General features: G+C 37.5%; 2 long non-coding RNA genes across 2 annotated transcripts; both read left to right on the plus strand.

Annotated features, from left to right (window-relative positions):
- The first annotated feature begins 3,651 nt into the window (after positions 1-3,651).
- Positions 3,652-7,196, plus strand: LOC123608547. The gene is made up of 2 exons (XR_006717288.1): positions 3,652-3,699; positions 3,884-7,196. It is a non-coding gene; the product is annotated as an uncharacterized LOC123608547 (long non-coding RNA).
- A 10,463-nt stretch (positions 7,197-17,659) lies between these two features.
- Positions 17,660-19,171, plus strand: LOC123608548. The gene is made up of 2 exons (XR_006717289.1): positions 17,660-18,775; positions 18,840-19,171. It is a non-coding gene; the product is annotated as an uncharacterized LOC123608548 (long non-coding RNA).

Below are 19,171 nucleotides of genomic sequence, written 5' to 3' on the forward strand. Positions count from 1 at the left end.
GCAAGACTCAGTATTGTTAAGATATCAGTTCTTCCCAGCATTATTTATAGTTTCAGTGTAATCCCAATCAGAATCCCCACAAGATAATTCTGTGGGTATCAACAGACTGATTCTAAAGTTTATATGGAAAGGCAGAAGAAACCCAGAGTAGCTAATACACTGTTAAAGAAAAAGAACAATTTTGGACAATTAACTCTACCTGACTTCAAAACTTGCTATGTGACAGTCAGGACAGTTTAGCATTGGCAAAAGAATAGACAAATTTGCAGAACAGAGTAGAGAGCCTAGAAATAGACCCATAAACATATAATCAACTGATCTTTAACATATGAGCAAAAACAAGAAAGGATAATCTTTTCAACAAATGGTGCTGAAACAACCAAATATCTACATGTACAAATTGCTATGGTACATGTGCAGCATAGAATACTATACAACACAAAGGAACAAACTATTATTATTTTTTAAGGTAAATTATGCGCAACGTGGGGCTCAAATTCATGACCCTGAGATCAAAAGTGCATACTTTCAGACTGAGCAAGCCAGGCATCCCAAACTTATTTAAAACAACATACATGAATTTCTATATAATTATCCTGAATAAAAAAAAGTCAATCTCAAATGATTACATAATGTAGGGTTCCATTTGTGTAACATTCTCAAAATGCAAAATTTTAAAAATGGAGAACAGATTAGTGGTTGCCAGGAGTTAAGGATAAGAGGGAAGTGAGTGTGTCTATAAAAGGGCAGTGTTAAGGATCTTGTGCTGATGGAAATATTGTACATCTTGATTATATCGCTATCAGTATCCTGGTTGTGATATTGTGTTATAGTTTCATAAGATTCACCAAGGGAAAACTGAGGAAAAGATACATAGTATCTCTATTATTTCTTAAAACTACATGTGAATCTAGGGTTATCTCAAAAGAAAAAAAAATTTTTTTTCTAAACATTTATTTATTCTTCAGAGACAGAGATCAAGTGCAAGCGAGGGAGGGGCAGAGAGAGAGGGAGACACAGAATCTGACCTGTCGGCACAGAGCCCGACGTGGGGTTTGAACTCATGAAATGCAAGATCAGGACCTGAGCCAAAGTCAGATGCTTAACCAACTGAGCCACCACCCAGGTGCCCCTAGAGTTATTTTCTAAGGATGAATCCATGAGAAAATAAATGAAAAAATAACTTCTCAAATAACTGTCAAGTTGTGAAATCAAGAAAGAAAATCCAAGGGAATAAAAAATATATATTTTTTAATGTTTATTTTTCAAGGAAAGAGAAACAGAGTGTGAGCAGAGGAGGGGCAGAGAGGGAGGGAGACAGAATCTGAAGCAGGCTCCAGGCTCTGAGCTGTCAGCACAGAGCCCGACGCGGGGCCCAAACCGATGAACTGTGAGATCATGACCTGAGCCAAAGTCAGACACTTAACTGACTGAGCCATCCAGACCCCACAAAAGAAAATTTTAATTAAACTAAAAACAGTCTAGACATGTTTGATGATGTAGTCAGTAGTAGTAGTATACAGCTATAGTTTCTCTCTTGTCCTAGGTTGGTAAACTCAACAGAAACCTAAGTGCAATTACACTGATTCACTCCTATATATTATTGGAGGGGAGCGAATTTTCATTATGAGCAAAACCATACTAGTACAAATCAACAAATTTTTATAAATTTGAATGTGTGCAGGAAGCCTAGCAACCCTCACTGCATACCCTGTGATAGATTGGGCCTTCCACCCACTACTAAGTTCAAGGTAGATGCCATTGACCTAGTTTTGAAGGGCAACGTAAAGATGACCTAGTGGGATCTGTCTCTCTCTTTTGTTTTTGTTTTTGTTTTTTTTTGTACACAGTGAAACTGAAGTTTCCAGAGGCCAACAAAATTGCCATGGCCACATAGTTTGTCATGAACAGTTAACCAATACTATCTTATGGTTCTATTCAATATTTTGGGGAGTGAAAATGTGATTTTATGTCATATTTCACCTTTTAATATCTACATGACTTTGGAGAGTTGATTGATCTCTCTGAACTTCAACTTATTAACCTTTCAACAAAAATAATATAATAACTTCATGAATGGTTCTAGGTTTTGTAGGTTTTGCTTACTAAATTTGGCAAGCTCTATTTAAGAAAAAAACCCCACAAAATTATGACTACCATGTTACATACAATTTGAAGTATTTCTTAGGCCAAGAAAATCATACTCACGGAGTCTCTCTTCATTTAACAACTTTGTAATTATAATTTTCTTTTTAATTTTGTTTAATGTTTGTTTTTTAGAGAGAGGGTGCGCTAATGGGGGAGGGGCAAAGAGAGAGGCAGACACAGAATCCGAAGCTGGTTCCAGGCTCCGAGCTGTCAGCACAGAGCCCGACACAGGGCTCGAGTCCACGAACCACGAGATCATGACGTGAGCTGAAGTCGGTCACCCAACCAACTGAGCCACCCAGGTGCCCCATGTAATTATCATTTTCTATAGGAGGAACAGGAAACTAACTTGGAGTATCTTCTAACATAAGCTGATGGAAATTTGCCTTTTATTTTTGATAGCTCACAGAGGTTTCTTTCAAATTCTCAACTCTCAACTAGTAATGCAGTGTCATTTTTAGGATTGTTGTCAAATTTGAGGAAACCTCTATTGACTTTCTTTGATATATCTGAGCTATGAGATTTTATGGCATTTCAAATTTTCTGTAGAATGAATGTCTTAAATATTTTTTGAATTGGCCACATTCAGGGTATTCTTAGAAGACATCCCAAACTGGAGATGGCCAGCAATAATGTAATTAGATATGGCAGAGAGATTGCAAAGCACAAAAAATATTTCCAGTCAATCCTTAACAAAATCTCAGAAATACCCACTGCCACCTCTACTTCTGCTACAACAGGAAGGGAAAATGCAAATAAGGGGCAGTTGAAATGGAAAGAGACAGTAGTCTTAACTGACTATGGTAGAAACAGACATTTTTACATACTTTACAAAAACATAATAAACATGAAGATATTGATAGGGCCCATTTTTTGGAAGGTATTCATGTATAGAAACTATTAGCTTTGTACTAATTCTGCCACTGACCTAGTTCATTGGGTTTTCTTTTTTTTTTTTTTTTCAACGTTTATTTATTTTTGGGACAGAGAGAGACAGAGCATGAACGGGGGAGGGTCAGAGAGAGAGAGAGGGAGACACAGAATCGGAAACAGGCTCCAGGCTCTGAGCCATCAGCCCAGAGCCTGACGCGGGGCTCGAACTCCCGGACCGCGAGATCGTGACCTGGCTGAAGTCGGACGCTTAACCGACTGCGCCACCCAGGCGCCCCTCATTGGGTTTTCTTGAGTTTTGAATGAGGTAAGGCAGGCTTGGGATGTTTCCAGACACTTAATAAGGAGTCAGTAAATGTTACCTGAAGAATGACAGAATTGTTGATAATTTTTTTTTTAATGTTGCGTGTGTGGGGAGAGAGGATTCATTTTACTTCGTGTTTTTAAACTTCCCTAATGAATCTTGTTTACTTATTTATTTTGAGAGAGGGAGTGCATGTGTGTGTGCAAGCAGGAGAGGGAAAGAGAGAAAGGGAGAGAATTCCAAGCAGGCTCTGTGCTATCATTGCAGAGCCTGACATAGGACTCAGTCCCACGGCCATGAGATCCTGACCTGAGCTGAAATCAAGAGTCAGACGCTTTACCGACTGAGCCATCCAGGTGACCCTATGCTGGAATTCTTAATAAATTATACAGTTCCCAACTCACCTTATGAATAATGGTTCTTTACAATTTGTATTTTTAAGCAAAAAACTTGTTGATGCAAAAATAACATACAACTATTAAAGGTATTACAAAACAGTGCCATAAATTTGCCCTATTTTTAAAAATTTGCTTTTTATAGGTACCTGAAACAAGGCATTTTCAGTTCTGAATCTAACTGAATTTTGTTGGAGAATCTGCAGCCTCCCTGGCAGTGAGCACAGAGACATAGTGACAGGCCAGGAGATGTCTGTAATATCACTAGTTCTCTTCATGGGGCAAAAAACTTGCTGAAGAAGCTGTACATATGTTCTACCCTAATTATCAGTGATTGATCAAGCCAGAGAATTTAGTAGCCAGATAAGCATGAGGTATGTTTACTTTGGAAATATGCATTTCTCTATCCCCAAATAAAATTGGTATATGGAAAAATTGTAAGTTACATTCCTACCTCATACCAAATTCCAGAAAAAAAATTAAAGATGGAATTAAGAGTTAAAATTGAAGCTATAAAAGAAAAATTAACATTGGTGAATATTTTTATGTTCTTTAAAAGGAAAGAACAGTCTTAATATAAAAGATGCAGCAAAAGGGCCAAAGGAAAAACTAATGTATGAGTTCCTACATGTGTATTTTGCAGACTTCTTTTGTGGTAGAATGTGTGGCCAATATTTTCATCTGTTCTATGACATCATTTTCCTGTAAATGTCTTTGATGCATTTGTAATTTTTATAGCTCTTTTCACATTTTCTCTTACACAATCGTTGTGCTGATGTCCTGCCATAGCCTTTCTTCAACATTAATTTATAATGACATGGTTTTTCCTGGTCCGGCTATTTGCAGGTGAGTTCATGGATGGTGGAGGGGCCAGGGTTCCCTGCCAGGCATCAGACCTTTCAGAAGCCCTCTCTTCGCAGTCACAGAGACCACAGATTCCAGCCAGCATGGCTCCTCTGACAAGATTTTGTGTAGCCTTCCTCCCTTTGGTCCTCTGACCCAAGCTGAGTCTGAAAGGATTTCTGTTCCCAGCCCTGCATTCCCAGGCCCTTCACCAGCAGCAGCAAACAGGACAGAGCCCTTGCACTTACCGATGAGCCCTTGACCTTCATGGAGTAAGATTCTGCTGGATCTTTCTGAGATGTGCTGTTAGGAGCCCTCTCAGATAGATACTCTGTGCATTTTCTCTGCATCCCAACTTGTGACTTCTGCTGAAGCTCAGCTTATGTTACTCCTCAGTTATTAGATTTATAGGCTATAGCGTTTGCATTTCTGGATGAGTTTCTCATTTCAGGAAGTATGCTTTGCTGCTACTTTCTGAGGCCTGCTACTCATGAGGTCCCTTGATGTTCTCTTTGCATTTTCTGTTTAATTTTATTATTTTTTCAACATTTATTTATTTTTGAGAAAGAGTGCAAGTGATGGGAGGGGCAAAGAGAAGAGGGCAGAGGATCCAGAGCGGGCTCTGCTCTGACTGACAGCGGAGAGCCCAGTGCAGGGCTCAAACCCATGAACTGCCAGACCATGACCCAAAGTCAAGACGCTCAACTGACTGAGCCACCCAGGCACCCCTCTATTTAATTTTAATTGGTTTTCTTTTGGGTTCCACAGATTTTGTCTGATACCTCTTTGCTGAAAAAGTGGGGCAATATTTTTTTAATCCTCTTTCATTTTGTTGTTTCTAATTTTTTCTTGTTGCTTTGATTTCTCAGGAGGAGAAAGAAAGTTAGGTTACCAATGTGTTCATACCATAGAGTTACATCCAGTTATATCCAGTGTTCAGAAGCCTAATGCAACTCTGATTCTCACTCTTTTATTCAGAACCTGTTTCCTCATACTCCTTAAGGTTCTTTTTGTCTTCTCTTATATACTAGAATTGGATGAAAATGTGCCTGTTGTGTATCTTTTCATATGCATTGTTTGGGGCACATGATGGACCGTTTAAATCTGGATACTTGCATTTCTTCAATTCTGGGAAAATTTATTTTATTACTTATTATATAATTTTTAAAGTTCTCCTCCCCATTTTTCATTTTATCTCTTTCTGGAATTCCAGTTGTCCTAGAAGTCCAATCATTATGGACTGAATCTCTAGGTCTCCTATCATTTCTGTACAATTTTTCTTTTAAGTCTCAGCTTTTTTTAAATCTCAGCTGGGAGATTTCTTGGCTATATAACTTGAATGTGTCAAAACTCTAATTTTTTTTTTTTAACGTTTTATTTATTTTTGAGACAGAGAGAGACAGAGCATGAACGAGGGAGGGTCAGAGAGAGAGGGAGACACAGAATCTGAAACAGGCTCCAGCCTCTGAGCTGTCAGCACAGAGCCTGATGCGGGTCTCGAACTCACGGACCGTGAGATCATGACCTGAGCCGAAGTCGGCCGCTTAACCGACTGAGCCACCCAGGCGCCCTAAAACTCTAATTTTTAAGACCTGTTTTTTACTCTCTGATAAGTTTCTTTTTTATTAAAATACTTTATTTCTGGATTTCCTTTATCCTTATGAAAAAATTTTAATAAATTATTTTGTAGGCATTATTTGTTTCACTCAAGATCCCTTTTCCTCATTTTCTTAAATTTACTTTTCTTTTCCAAGGCCTTTCTGTTTGAATCCTGGATGTTCTTTCATATTTAATCTGTTACCTGGGTAGCTTCACTTATGAGTCACTGGGTAGAAAGCCATTTGTTTGGGGGGGGGGGGGTATCCTTCATATCAGTTTGATACTGAATCTTGTGGTTGGTGTTGAATTGCTGTCCAGATCTTTTGGTACTCCTGGCTGATAATATTTTACATACAGGACAGAGAAAAGGGACTGGAAGTAACAGTGTTTCAATGACAGACTTTGTGTGAATTCCCTTTTCAGCTCTCACTCATGTCCACACCTATACCCAGTGCCTTGGGCCCTGAATGTCTGCTTTTGACTAAGTGCAGAAAATGTCTTCTGAATAGATATGTGGAGATGTGTAGGAGGAGAGATTTATAGTTCCTGTATGCAGTCTCTCAAACTCTCTTTGATATGTGGAACCTTATCCCCATTATCCATTATATCTGGTATCAATTATGAGCCCCTCCTGGGTTTTCTGGGGCAAACTGGTTTGCTTCCTCTTCCCTTGAAGTAAGTTACTACTATATTTTCTGTCTCCCATAGTTTTCTCAACTGTCTAATGGAAACAATATCAGATAATCCCTCATAAGGTTGTTGTATGAGTCAAATGAAGTTACATATGTAATGTGCCTAACAGAGCACTGAACTTGAAGCAATCATTCTACAAATGGCAGTTATTAGTGTTATAAAACCTCTCAAAATCCCAGACAGTCCTATTCACATTAATTCCCTAAACGATAGTGCCCAAAAAATCTCTGTTGCTGTTTTTGTGGACTTAATAATTTCTGTATATTCATCTAGGGAATAAAATTGGAAGAGAAGTAAAATAAATTCATGCTTTAATTCTGCCATTTCAGTGTCTTAATTACTAGAGATTTATAAATTATAGCATCTGATAGTTAATTATAACTCAATGCTTTTTAAGAATATTATTACATTTTCATAAATTTATTAATCTAGATGAGTTTTAGAATCATCTGGTCTTCCCCAACTCCCTTTTCCCCAAAAATACCCTTGGAACTTTTACTGGAATTACACTTAAGTAATTTTCAAATCTGGGAAAAAGTTGTATCTTTACAAAACCGATTCTTCCAATTCAAGTACATGGACAGTTTAAATTATAATTTTTCTTTTCTTTAGTAAATATTTGCATTTTTAAAATATAGGTCCTATGTACTCATAAACTTAATTCTTTTGCATTTCATATTTTTATATGTTGCTACTCCAAATGGAACATTATTTTTATTTTTGTAATTGGTCATTGTTATATAGAAAAATAGTGATATTAATATGTTTTCCTTTTTTTAATTTTTTTTAATGCTTATTTTTGAGAGAGAGACAGAATGTGAGTGGGGGAGGGGCAGAGAGAGAGGGAGACACAGAATCTGAGGTAGGCTCCAGGCTCCAAGCTGCCAGCACAAAGCCTGACGCAGGACTCAAACCCAACTATGAGACCATGACCCGAGCTGATATCAGACACTTAACCAGCTGAGCCACCCAGGTGCCCCAATATGTTTTCCTTTTAAGTCTCCATATTACCCTTTTGATTCACATTAGTTTTCCAAGTTGGGGGGGGGGGGGCAGATTTCTTCTTCAAATAATGGTTATTTTACCTCCTCTTTCTAATGCTTTTTGCTCCATTCTTTTCCTTGGAGCATTGCTTGTGACTTCTAGACATAGGAGTAGTAGTAACAGGCAAGTTTATTTTCTCTCTTAAATAGGAATGTCTTTAGCGTTATGTCTGGTTACTTGTTTTGGCTGGAGACAAGACATTCTTTAACAAATGTCCCATTGATTCGTATTTTGCTTTTGCTGCTTTAAGCAACAATGAACCAGAAAGTACACACATGTGCATACACGCACAAATCTCGCACATAACTTTCATTAAAGGAAGACAGTTATTTGGGATTCTAATATCTGGGGCTTTTGTGGTAAATAATCAAGCTCTGTCCTCAGAGGAAAAAAAAAAAATAGACCATTTTATATTTGAGTGACAGGAGCCAGAGGTGAAAAAGAGGGAAAAGGAAAAGAAAGGAACTGTGTCTAGCTCCTTGGAGTTACCTGCCACACAATCCTGATAGCACTTCCAGGATCATTTGCTTCCCATGTCATTCTGTTTTATGATCACACTAGAATGGTGTGAAGACTATACCTCATGATTTTTAAAGTAATCTATTTGGCATTATTTTTTTCTATTGTGAATTAAGTTGAACATGTGAACAGCAGTTGCTACATCATAAATTCAAAAGTGGTTGAGGGGCGCCTGGGTGGCTCAGTCAGTTAAGCGTCCGACTTCGGCTCAGGTCACCATCTCACGGTTCGTGAGTTTAGGCCCCGTGTGGGCTCTGTGCTGACAGCTCAGGGCCTGGAGCATTCTTAGAATTCTGTGTCTCCCTCTCTCTCTGCCCCTCCTCCACTCTCATGCTCACGCTCACACACTCTCTCTGTCTCTCTCTCTCTCTCAAATAAACGTTAAAAAAAAAAAAAGTTGTTGAATAGTTAGAGCCATTTGCTCCTTAACCAAATGACCTTGATTGTATTACTTCTGTGGGTTATTTCATGTACATTTTTTCTAATTTTTGTCTACTCACTTTCCAGCTGTTCTCTTTTCCTATAACTTTCAGTATGCTTACATGTAGTAAGTCTACTCTGTTTCTGTTATCTGCTACTGATCATCCTGGACTCAAGAATGCACTACACCCACTTAATGTAATTAAAGAGTAAATAGGCTAGGGGCACCTGGGTGGCTCAGTCAGTTAAACATCCAACTTCGGCTCAGGTCATGATCTCACGGTTGGTGGGTTCCGGCCCCACGTCCGGCTCTGTGCTGACAGCTCAGAGCCTGGACCCTACTTCGGATTCTGTGTCCACCTCTCTCTCTGTTCCTACCCTTCTTGTGCTCTGTCTCTGTCTCTCTCTCTCAAAAATAAATAAACATTAAAAAAAAAAAAAGTAAATAGGCTATGACAGGTCTGAGGATACCCCCCATGATTAGTAGAATAATTTTTAGGTAGTGACAAATTTATTTTGGGTTCTAGAGAACTAACAAAAATTATTTAAATTAATAAATTATATTAATTTTGAATGAGTAATACATGCACACAGTAAAATATTTTAAAGATCCAAATGCTTCCATATTGAAAAATGTCTTATAGGGGCGCCTGGGTGGCGCAGTCGGTTAAGTGTCCGACTTCAGCCAGGTCACGATCTCGCGGTCCGTGAGTTCGAGCCCCGCGTCAGGCTCTGGGCTGATGGCTCAGAGCCTGGAGCCTGTTTCCGGTTCTGGTCTCCCTCCCTCTCTGCCCCTCCCCCGTTCATGCTCTGTCTCTCTCTGTCCCAAAAATAAATAAACGTTGAAAAATGTCTTATATTGAACACATGGCCCAGAGGCAACCACTCCTATCACCTTCCTATATTTCTAGATTGTCTATGCGTGTACAATCATGCCCATATATTTTTCAAATTGTAGGATTTTATATACACTATTCTGATCTTTGTGTTTTTTTAGTTAACATAAAGATAATTGCATATAAATACATAACACTGCTTTATTCATTAGAATTTTTTTTCTTGAAGCATAACATACATACAAAACAATGTATTAGCTGTAAGTGTACAGTGTGATGATCTTCACAAATTGGACATACTTGTGTAACCATCACCCCAGAAGGTCATTTGTGCCCCTTCCAGCACTATTCAACCACAATTTCCCAAATATAACCACGATCCTAATTTGTTTTTTTGTTTTTTGTTTTTTTTTTCAACGTTTATTTATTTTTGGGACAGAGAGAGACAGAGCATGAATGGGGGAGGGGCAGAGAGAAAGGGAGACACAGAATCGGAAACAGGCTCCAGGCTCTGAGCCATCAGCCCAGAGCCTGAAGCGGGGCTCGAACTCACGGACCGTGAGATCGTGACCTGGCTGAAGTCGGACGCTTAACCGACTGCGCCACCCAGGCGCCCCCCTAATTTGTTTTTAAGTAATCTCTACACCCAAAGTGGGGCTAGAAGTCACTACCTGAGGTTAAATGTCTCATGCTCTACTTACTGAGCCAACCAGGCACCCCAATCCAAATTTCTAATAGCCAATTTTGTATGGTTGCAACTGTTTCCACTGTATGGGTATATCCTACTTTATTTGAAATCACTTTGAGTTGGATGTTTGGGTTGTTTCCAGTTTTTTATTGTTACAAACAGTCCTGCTAAGAGTATCCCTGTGCATGTGCTGTTTCAAGTATTTGTGAATACATCTGAAGGGTAAGTTCCTAGAAAAGAGTATTACACATTTTTTTATTACCGAATTGCATTTTGTTAATAAATTTATAATTCTAGCAATCCTATAGGATGCCTCTTCCCCCACATCATTGCTTTGTACAGCATATTCTAAAATTTTTATCTTTACAATATGTATAGATGAAAAATATGTGTACTTTTAGTTTTTACATGTTTCTTTATGGATAAGTGTAAGCATTTCTTATATGTTTAGGAGGCATCTTATTTTCTTGTGAGTAGTCTTCATATTCTTTACTTTTTAACTGAAAGTCATAGGATATTAAGAGTACAAAGGAGGGGCACCTGGGTGGCTCAGTCGGTTGGGTGTCCGACTTCGGCTCAGGTCATGATCTCACAGTCTGTGAGTTCGAGCCCCGCGTCAGGCTCTGTGCTGTCAGTTCGGAGCCTGGAGCCTGCTTTGGATTCTGTGTCTCCCTCTCTCTCTGCCCCTCCCCCACTCATGCTCTGTCTCTCTCTATCAAAAAATGAATAAACGTTAAAAAAAAAATTAAAAAAAAAAGAGTACAAAGGAACCCATGTCTTCATTTGTATTCTGTTTTTATATTTTTAAAGATTTTACTTTTTTAAATTTTTTCCCCAAAGTTTATTTATTTTGAGAGAGAGAGAAAGAGAGAGGGCAGAAGTGGCAGAGAGAGAGAGAATCCCAAGCAGGCTCCACGCTATCAGCACATAGCCAGACGTGGGCTTCAAACTCACAAACCATGAGATCGTGACCCGAGCCAAAACCAAGAGTCAGACGCTCAACCACCTGAGCCACCCAGGCATCCCAGTTTTTATTTTTAAGTAATCTTCATACCCAATGTGGGTACTTGAACCTACAACCCTGAGATCAAAAGTTGCATGCTGTACCCACTGAGCTAGCCAGGCACTCCTCCATGTCTTCATTTTTATTTTTATTTATTTTTTATTTTTAAATAGGCTCCACACCCAATGTGGGGCTTGAACTCATGACCCGGAAATCAAGAGTCAGATGCTCCACCGACTGAGCCAGCCAGGCACCCCTATGCCTTCATTTTTAAAATATGTAAATTTTTCCAAGCAAAGTTATATCACAAGATATTATTGTATTTGAGATAATAATGGCTACCAGAATCATTACCTCTAAATAAATGAGATGTACTTATACATGAAAACCCAAAATGAATCAAAAGCTAACTTAAGGGATTGAGAAATATGCTTATGTACCCAGTGAAGATCTTAACTCATAAACTACAGTAACAGACTCAAGGCCCAAGTATCCCCTTAAAGTTCTTAACTCGGGCCACATTAACAGACCCAAAGTAAAGCCATAAGAAACATCTTCCTCCAGTTCAAAAATCTTGCTTTGGGGTACCTGGCTGGCTCAGACAGTGGAGCATGTGACTCTTGATCTCAAGACTGGGTTTTTGAGCTCCACATTGGGTGTAGAGATTACTTCAAAGTAAAGTCTTTAAAAATAAACATTTTTTTTTTTTTTTTTTTTAATTAAAAGTCTTGCTTTGGCTGTGATGAGCACTGGGTGTTGTATGGAAGTGTTGAATCAAATCACTACATTGTACACCTGAAACTGATATTACACTGTATGTTAACTACCTGGATTTTAAATAAAAACTTCAAAAAATAAAATAAATATTCTAATACAGGAAAAAAAAAATCTTGCTTTAAGCCTGAATCAATCAATAAATAACCTTGCTTCTCCAAACCTGCCTATTCCTGTCAGTTACTCAAATTTAGGACCTATATTAAAACCACTCAGCACAAATATTAATACCCATTCAAAGGCCCTTCCTAACCTTCTTAAATTATGATTCTCCTAAACTTTGCCCTGGTGTGTGTCTGTGTTGGGGGAGGTAGGGGTTCTCCCTTGATGTAGCAAGAGAAGTATAATTGGCTTATTGTTACTTTGGCATGTCACTGTTGATCTTCCATTGGTGGGCTTTGGCAGTTGTGAGGTCCCACAGAGACTCTGTTAAGATCCTTATTACCATGGACCAGGAACTTCAACATGGTAGCTCTGCATATCTGAGACTCCTGAAATCTATTTGCCCATAATGATGTGGTACTTTCATAACTGAATCTGAGCTTTAAGCTTTCGTGGTGCCTTTCAACATAAGTTTATTTTTACTCCTAGGATTAAGAATAAAATGTTAGATTCTGATCAATTTGTGTTATTTTGCCTTTTGGTTAAATTTGGCTTGTATCATTGTCTCCTCTTCCTTTTTATCTTTCATTTTGATGTCTTCTGTGTTGTTTTTTGTAAAAGAAAATCTTTGAGTAGCGGACAAAGCATAGGGCTGATAAGCCTACCATTTGAGTTAGCCCTAAGGACTAAAAAACAAAGTCTTGTTAGAGTGTCATCCTTTCCACAAACTTTGACTAGGGTCATCTTTCAGAATCTTATAAAAACTCTCCTAAGTATTGTTTCCTTGCCGCTTAGAACTGACTTGATTATCCTCACCTGTTTGAACTGGGACTGCAAGTTGTCAGGCCTACAGTTAATGACAGTCAGCCATTAGTTAGAATATGGAGACAAAAGGTGCAAAAACCACTCTCTGAGTTTTCATGGGTTAGTCTGCCCTCCATTGGGATGGGCACGTGCTTCTTTTTATGTTTTCTCATTACTGTCATAACTAATGTTCCTATCTTTCTAAATGGCACAATTTTACCAAAGGCAATTGAGAACTACGTTGGACACTTTGGGGAACTTTATGAGCAAAACTGTACATTTCAGAGGGGCATATGAGAGATATATTTGATGGTAAATTTTGAATTAATCTGGAGAATTTAAGTCTTGGCTTCCCTGAATTATACCAAATAGCATTTTTATTAGTATGTCCCTAAGGAATTAAGGCTTTGTTAGAAAAGGTGGAGATAGGAGCACCTGGGTGGCTTAGTTGGTTAGTTTGACATTTGACTTCAGCTAAGGTTTTGATTGGGCTCTGTGCTGGGCATGAAGCCTACTTAAAAAAAAAAAAAATGAACATAGAAAATTAAAAAAAGAGGATCTAAATATTTCTGAGGTCTAAAGAACTCCATCTAAACATCATCCATGCCAGCAAAGGCTGACCAGGGAGTTCAGATTTCTTCCCCCATCAGCCTGTAAGCAGGTGTGCTCAACCCACTCCTCCCCCATGGGGCTAAGAAGAAAAATCACATTGTACTAAACAATTGACACCGAAAAGGCATTTAACAAAATTCAACGCCTATTCGTAATTTTAAAAAGTTTTTTAAAAAACACAAAAACCCTATAGTTAACATTACACTTAGTGCTATAAGAGTTAATACTGAGATTAGGAACAAGACGAGGATATCCATTCTCATCACTTTTTCAACTTAGTTCTGGACATTCTAGCCAGTACATGGAGTCAAGAAAAAAAATAAAAGGCATACAGATGGTAAAGGAAAAAATCAAAACTGTCCCTGTTTGCAGACAATTGACTTTATAGATAATCCCAAGGAGTCTCAAAAAAAACAAAACAACAACAACAAAAACCAACCGAAAACCTTGCTAAAACTAATAATAAGTGAGTTCAGCAAGGTTACAAACACCAGATCAGTATACAAAACCCAACTGTATTTCTGTATACTAGCAATAATCATATAGACACCAAAGGTAAAAATACAACTGTTTACCATCTTTCTACCAAAAAACCTTAAATATAGGATTATATGCTAAAAACTATACAGTGCAAATGAAAGAAATCCTAGAAGACCTAAATAAATGGAGAAATGTGTTCATGGATTGGAGTACTCAATATAGCAAAAATGTCAATTCTCACCAAACTGATATACAGCTTTAATGCACTTCCAATCAAAATCCCAGCAAGAATTTTGTAGATTTAGACAAGATTATTCTAAAATTCACATGGAAAGGCAAAGGAACTAGAATAACTAAAACAATTTTGGAAAAGAAGAATAAAGCGGGAATAATCAGTCTACTTGATATCAAGACTTACTATAAAGCTTAGTAATCAAGATTGTGTGATATTGGTAGAGGGATAGACATAGCTCAATGAAACAGAATGGAAAACCTAGAAATAGACCAACACAAACATCTCCAGCTATTTTTTTTCCAGCTGAAAATATAGCTGAAAAAGCTGAAATATAGCTTTTTCAACAAATATTGCTGAAGCAAATGGACATCCATAGTCCAAGAAAATGAGCCTCAACCTAACCTTCATACCTTATAAAAAGTAACTCAAAATCGATCATAAACTAAAATGTGAAATGTGAAATTTCTATAGACTTCTAAAGATTTATAAAAATTTTTAGAAATTTAGAAATTTATTTTTTATAAATTTATAAAGGTTTCTGTAAAAGTTTTAGAAAAACCAGGGTAAAATCCTTGGGATCTAATGTTTGACAAAGTGTTCTTGGAGTTAACACCAAAAGCATGATCCATAAAAGGAAAAATTGGTAAAATGGATTTCATCAGGATTAAAAGTTTTGCTCTGTGAAATACACTGTTAACAGATGAAAGACAAGTTACAGAGTCTGAGAAAATATTTACAGACTACATATATGATGAAAGACTAGTACCTAGACTATATAAAGAGGTCTCAAACTCAATAGTAAAAAAAAAAAAAAAAAAAAAAAAAAAAAAAAAATCCAGTTAGAAAATAGGCAAAAGACATGAAGAGACATTTTGACACACAGAACATACAGATGGCAAGCACATGAAAAAACGATCAATATCATTTACCATTAGTAATATACAAATTAAAGCTACAATGTGACAGCACTACACACTTAAAATGGCTAAAATAAAAAATAGTGACAATACCAAATACCAGCAAGAATGTGGAGAAACTTGATCACTCATATATTGCTGATGGGAATGTAAAGTGTTACAGCAACTCTGGAAAACAGTTTGGCTAAACCATATGACTCAGTTATTGCACTTAGGGGTATTTATCCCAGAGAAGTGAAAACTTACGTTTACATAAAAATCTTTACAGAATGTTCATAGCAGCTTTATTTGTGACAGCCAAAAGCTGGAAACAATCCAGATGTCTCAACATTTGAATGGTTAAATTGTGTTACATCCATACCTTGCAATACTACTGAGCAATAAATAGTAATGAAGTATTGCTACATGAAAGGACCTGGAAGAACCTCCCGAAAATTATTCTGAGTGGAAAAGAAAGCCAATTCCAAAAGTTATATATTGTGTGATTCCATTTATATAGCGCTATCTGTATCTATATCTATATATCATCTCTCTATATATAGATATAGATATATATAGCATTCTTGAAATGATAAAATTATAGAAGTGGAGAACAGATTAGTGGTTGCCAGGGGTTAAGGAGGAGTTGGAGCTGGGAGGAAAAAGGGTATGGCTAGAAAGGGGCAACAGGAGGAATCCTTAGACATACAAAATATCCTTACACATAAAAAATCTAGAAGAATCTCCAGACAGATTTTATATCTTAGCTGTATCACTTGTCAACATCTTGGTTGTGATAGTGTAGTACAATTTTGAATAATAAATAATGTTACATTGAGGAAACCGGGAAGAGGGTATATGGTATTTTTCCATGTTCTTTTTCTCTTGTTTTAAGCAGCTACTACTACCTTTGCTGGCATGGATGATATTTAGATGGAGTTCTTTGAACCTCAGAAATATTTAGATCCTTTTTTTGATTTTCCTATGTCCACCTTTTTTTGTTTTGTTTTGTTGTCTTAGATATCCTATTCTATGCTTCTCATGAAAACTAGGCAGCCTACAGTTTATCTTGAATGTCCTCCCAATTGCCTTTCACCACAATTTCCACTGTTCTTGAAAGTATCTGTAGGGTTGAAGTTAACCACCACCCATTGCAATGAAGTCAGCTCCTTTGTGAAGAGGTTGGGAGCCATGTGTTGCACAGCTTGCTTCTCCTCTGAGGTAAAATTTCTAAACTAGGGCTCTGGACACTGGCAAGCTTCTCTTTTAGTGACATCTCATTCAAGGAGCTAACCAGTTGGTGGAGGAATGGGGGCATCAGCCTGAGGTCCTCTGGTCTTCTCTCTTCTTGCACAGACATTGCCTTACCAGGTGAGTCAGGGGTGACAAAGGACTAAGTATTCTCAGTGTGCTGTGTTCAAGGCAGAACTTCTATTCCATTAGTATCAGTTGTACGGAAAACGAGACTCACTACTTCTCAACTGCACTCACCTGAGATAGCCTCAGCAACAGGTAGCTGGGGACAAGATGAGAAATGCTGATATCCTGCTCGTTCCAGGAAAAGAGCTCTCTCTAACCAGGAGCTAGGGGTTAGTGAGTAGAGAGGGAGCCCTGTGCTTTTGGCTGCAGCAATCTGGAGTAGATTCTCTGCCTCACTGAGCTGGGAGGGGAGTGGTAGGGAGTGATCTTGGTTTGAATACCACAGACTCTTCCCTTGGTTACAGAATTTTCCTAGATTTTCTTAAATAGATGTTTCTTCATTTGCTGTTTGTCCTCAGGATTGCTTCCATAGGCTTTAAGTGTTTTTTTAGATATAATCTTCACCAGTTTCACTTTGGGAACAGGTCAGCCTAGCCCTTCACACGATCATGCCAGAAGTACTATGAATTATTTTTTACAAGTGCATGTGAATTTAAACTTATCTCAAAAGAAAATAAATCAGAACATAAATATGTAGCATGGCTAAACTACATCTAAGACAAGTGTTATAGGTCTTACAGTAGAAAAAGTAGACCGACAAGAAAAGTAGTTAATTATCTCTGATATTCTAAACCCCTAATATCTACAAAGTGATCACCAGGTAACATGCAAGGAAGGCTCTTGACATGATTCTGAGTATCTGTACTCTGTGTACAAACATCAAGAAATCATGTAATGAAATTTTTTTTAACGTTTATTCATTTTTGAGAGACAAAGACAGTGTGAGTGGGGGAGGGGCAGAGACAGAGAGAGAGAGAGAGAGAGAGACACACACACACACACACACACACACACACACACACACACACAAACAGAATCCAGAGCAGGCTCCAGGCTCTGAGCTGTCAGCACAGAGCCTGACGCAGAGCTCAAACCCATGAACCACGAGATCATGACCTGAGCCAAAGTCAGACACTTAACCGACTTAACCATGAAAAGTATTTTTTTAAGGAAATCAATGAATTCATAATTAAAATTTTTAAAAAGAGAGGAGGCAAGACTCTTCCTTATAGAAAAATTGCCAACTAAAAAAAAGTTGAAAGACTGTAGAGTTGGGACATTATCATTTTGTAACGATCATAGTAAAGGTTGATATAATCAGAATATGCTCTCTATAAAGGAATAAGTTTATGTGGTCTGAAAGTATACCCTCACAGATTGCTTATTAGTTTTAAGGGATAATACTGGATAACACCTCGAACAGATGATTAAAATTAATATCCTCAATGAGGGGCAGTTAACCATCATGTGCTTCTAGATGCAGTAATCTAAAACACTTCAACATCACTTACAGTATTTTGTCTGGTAATGCAAAACTTGAATCTAACAGTAAGGAAACATATGAAAAACCAAAATTGAAGAACATTTTATACGACACTGGACGTTTGTACTTCAAAAACATCAATAGCATGAAAAACAAAGGCTGAAAAAGTGCTCCAAATTAAAGAAAAATACACACATAACAACTCAATGCATTACATGATCCTGGAGTAGACAATTGATATAATGTGATAAAGACTATAGATTAGAAAAAAAAAAAAACAGTATCATAGAAATGTTAAATTTCCAGCTTTTAATATTACTACTTTTTTGGACTGCATGTTTTTGTGTCCCCCAGAATTCTTATGTTGAAACCCTAATTTCCAATGGATGGTATTTGGAGATGGGACCTTGGGGAGGTAATAGGTCTTGAGGGTGGAGCCCTCATGATGGGATTAGGGTCCATATAAGAAGACCCTAGAGAGCTGTTTTCCATCCTGTAAAGATATAAGATATATATCTTGGACTTCCCAACCTCCCAATCAAGACTAATAAATGTTTGTTATTTAAGCCACCCATTCTGTAGTAAATTATTAATAGCAGCCCAAGCATACTAAAACAAGTACTATGGTTATGTCAAAGAAAATCCTTGATTCTTAAGAAACACCCACTGGAACATTAAGGTGTAAGGAGGCATGATACATGCAACCTGCTCTTTGATGATTTAGAAAAGTATATGTGTATACATAGGTCTCTCTGTGTGTAGACAATATGATAAAATTGATGATTTAGAAAAGTATATGTGTATACATAGGTCTCTCTGTGTGTAGACAATATGATAAAACAAATATTTTTCCTGCAGTTTTTCTTTAAGTGTGAAATCATACAGAGATATCTTGCTCCTGTTTAGGATTTTTCATTCTCCTTTAGCTTGTGTGAAGAAACAAATATTAAAAATGCCTTCAATTCCTCCACAGTTTCTCTTTGGTAAATAGACTTTGACAACTATTCTAACATGTACATTATCATAGAAGTTAGAGAGATCTTAATACTTATGACTGGCTAGCAAGATTGTTAACAATTATATCTACACTTATGCTGTGCAACAAGACCAATTCCTTTATTGAATAAAAAACAATTTTAATA

The sequence above is a fragment of the Leopardus geoffroyi genome, chromosome B2 (assembly GCF_018350155.1).
Source record: "Leopardus geoffroyi isolate Oge1 chromosome B2, O.geoffroyi_Oge1_pat1.0, whole genome shotgun sequence".
NCBI classification, from domain to species: Eukaryota; Metazoa; Chordata; class Mammalia; order Carnivora; family Felidae; genus Leopardus; species Leopardus geoffroyi.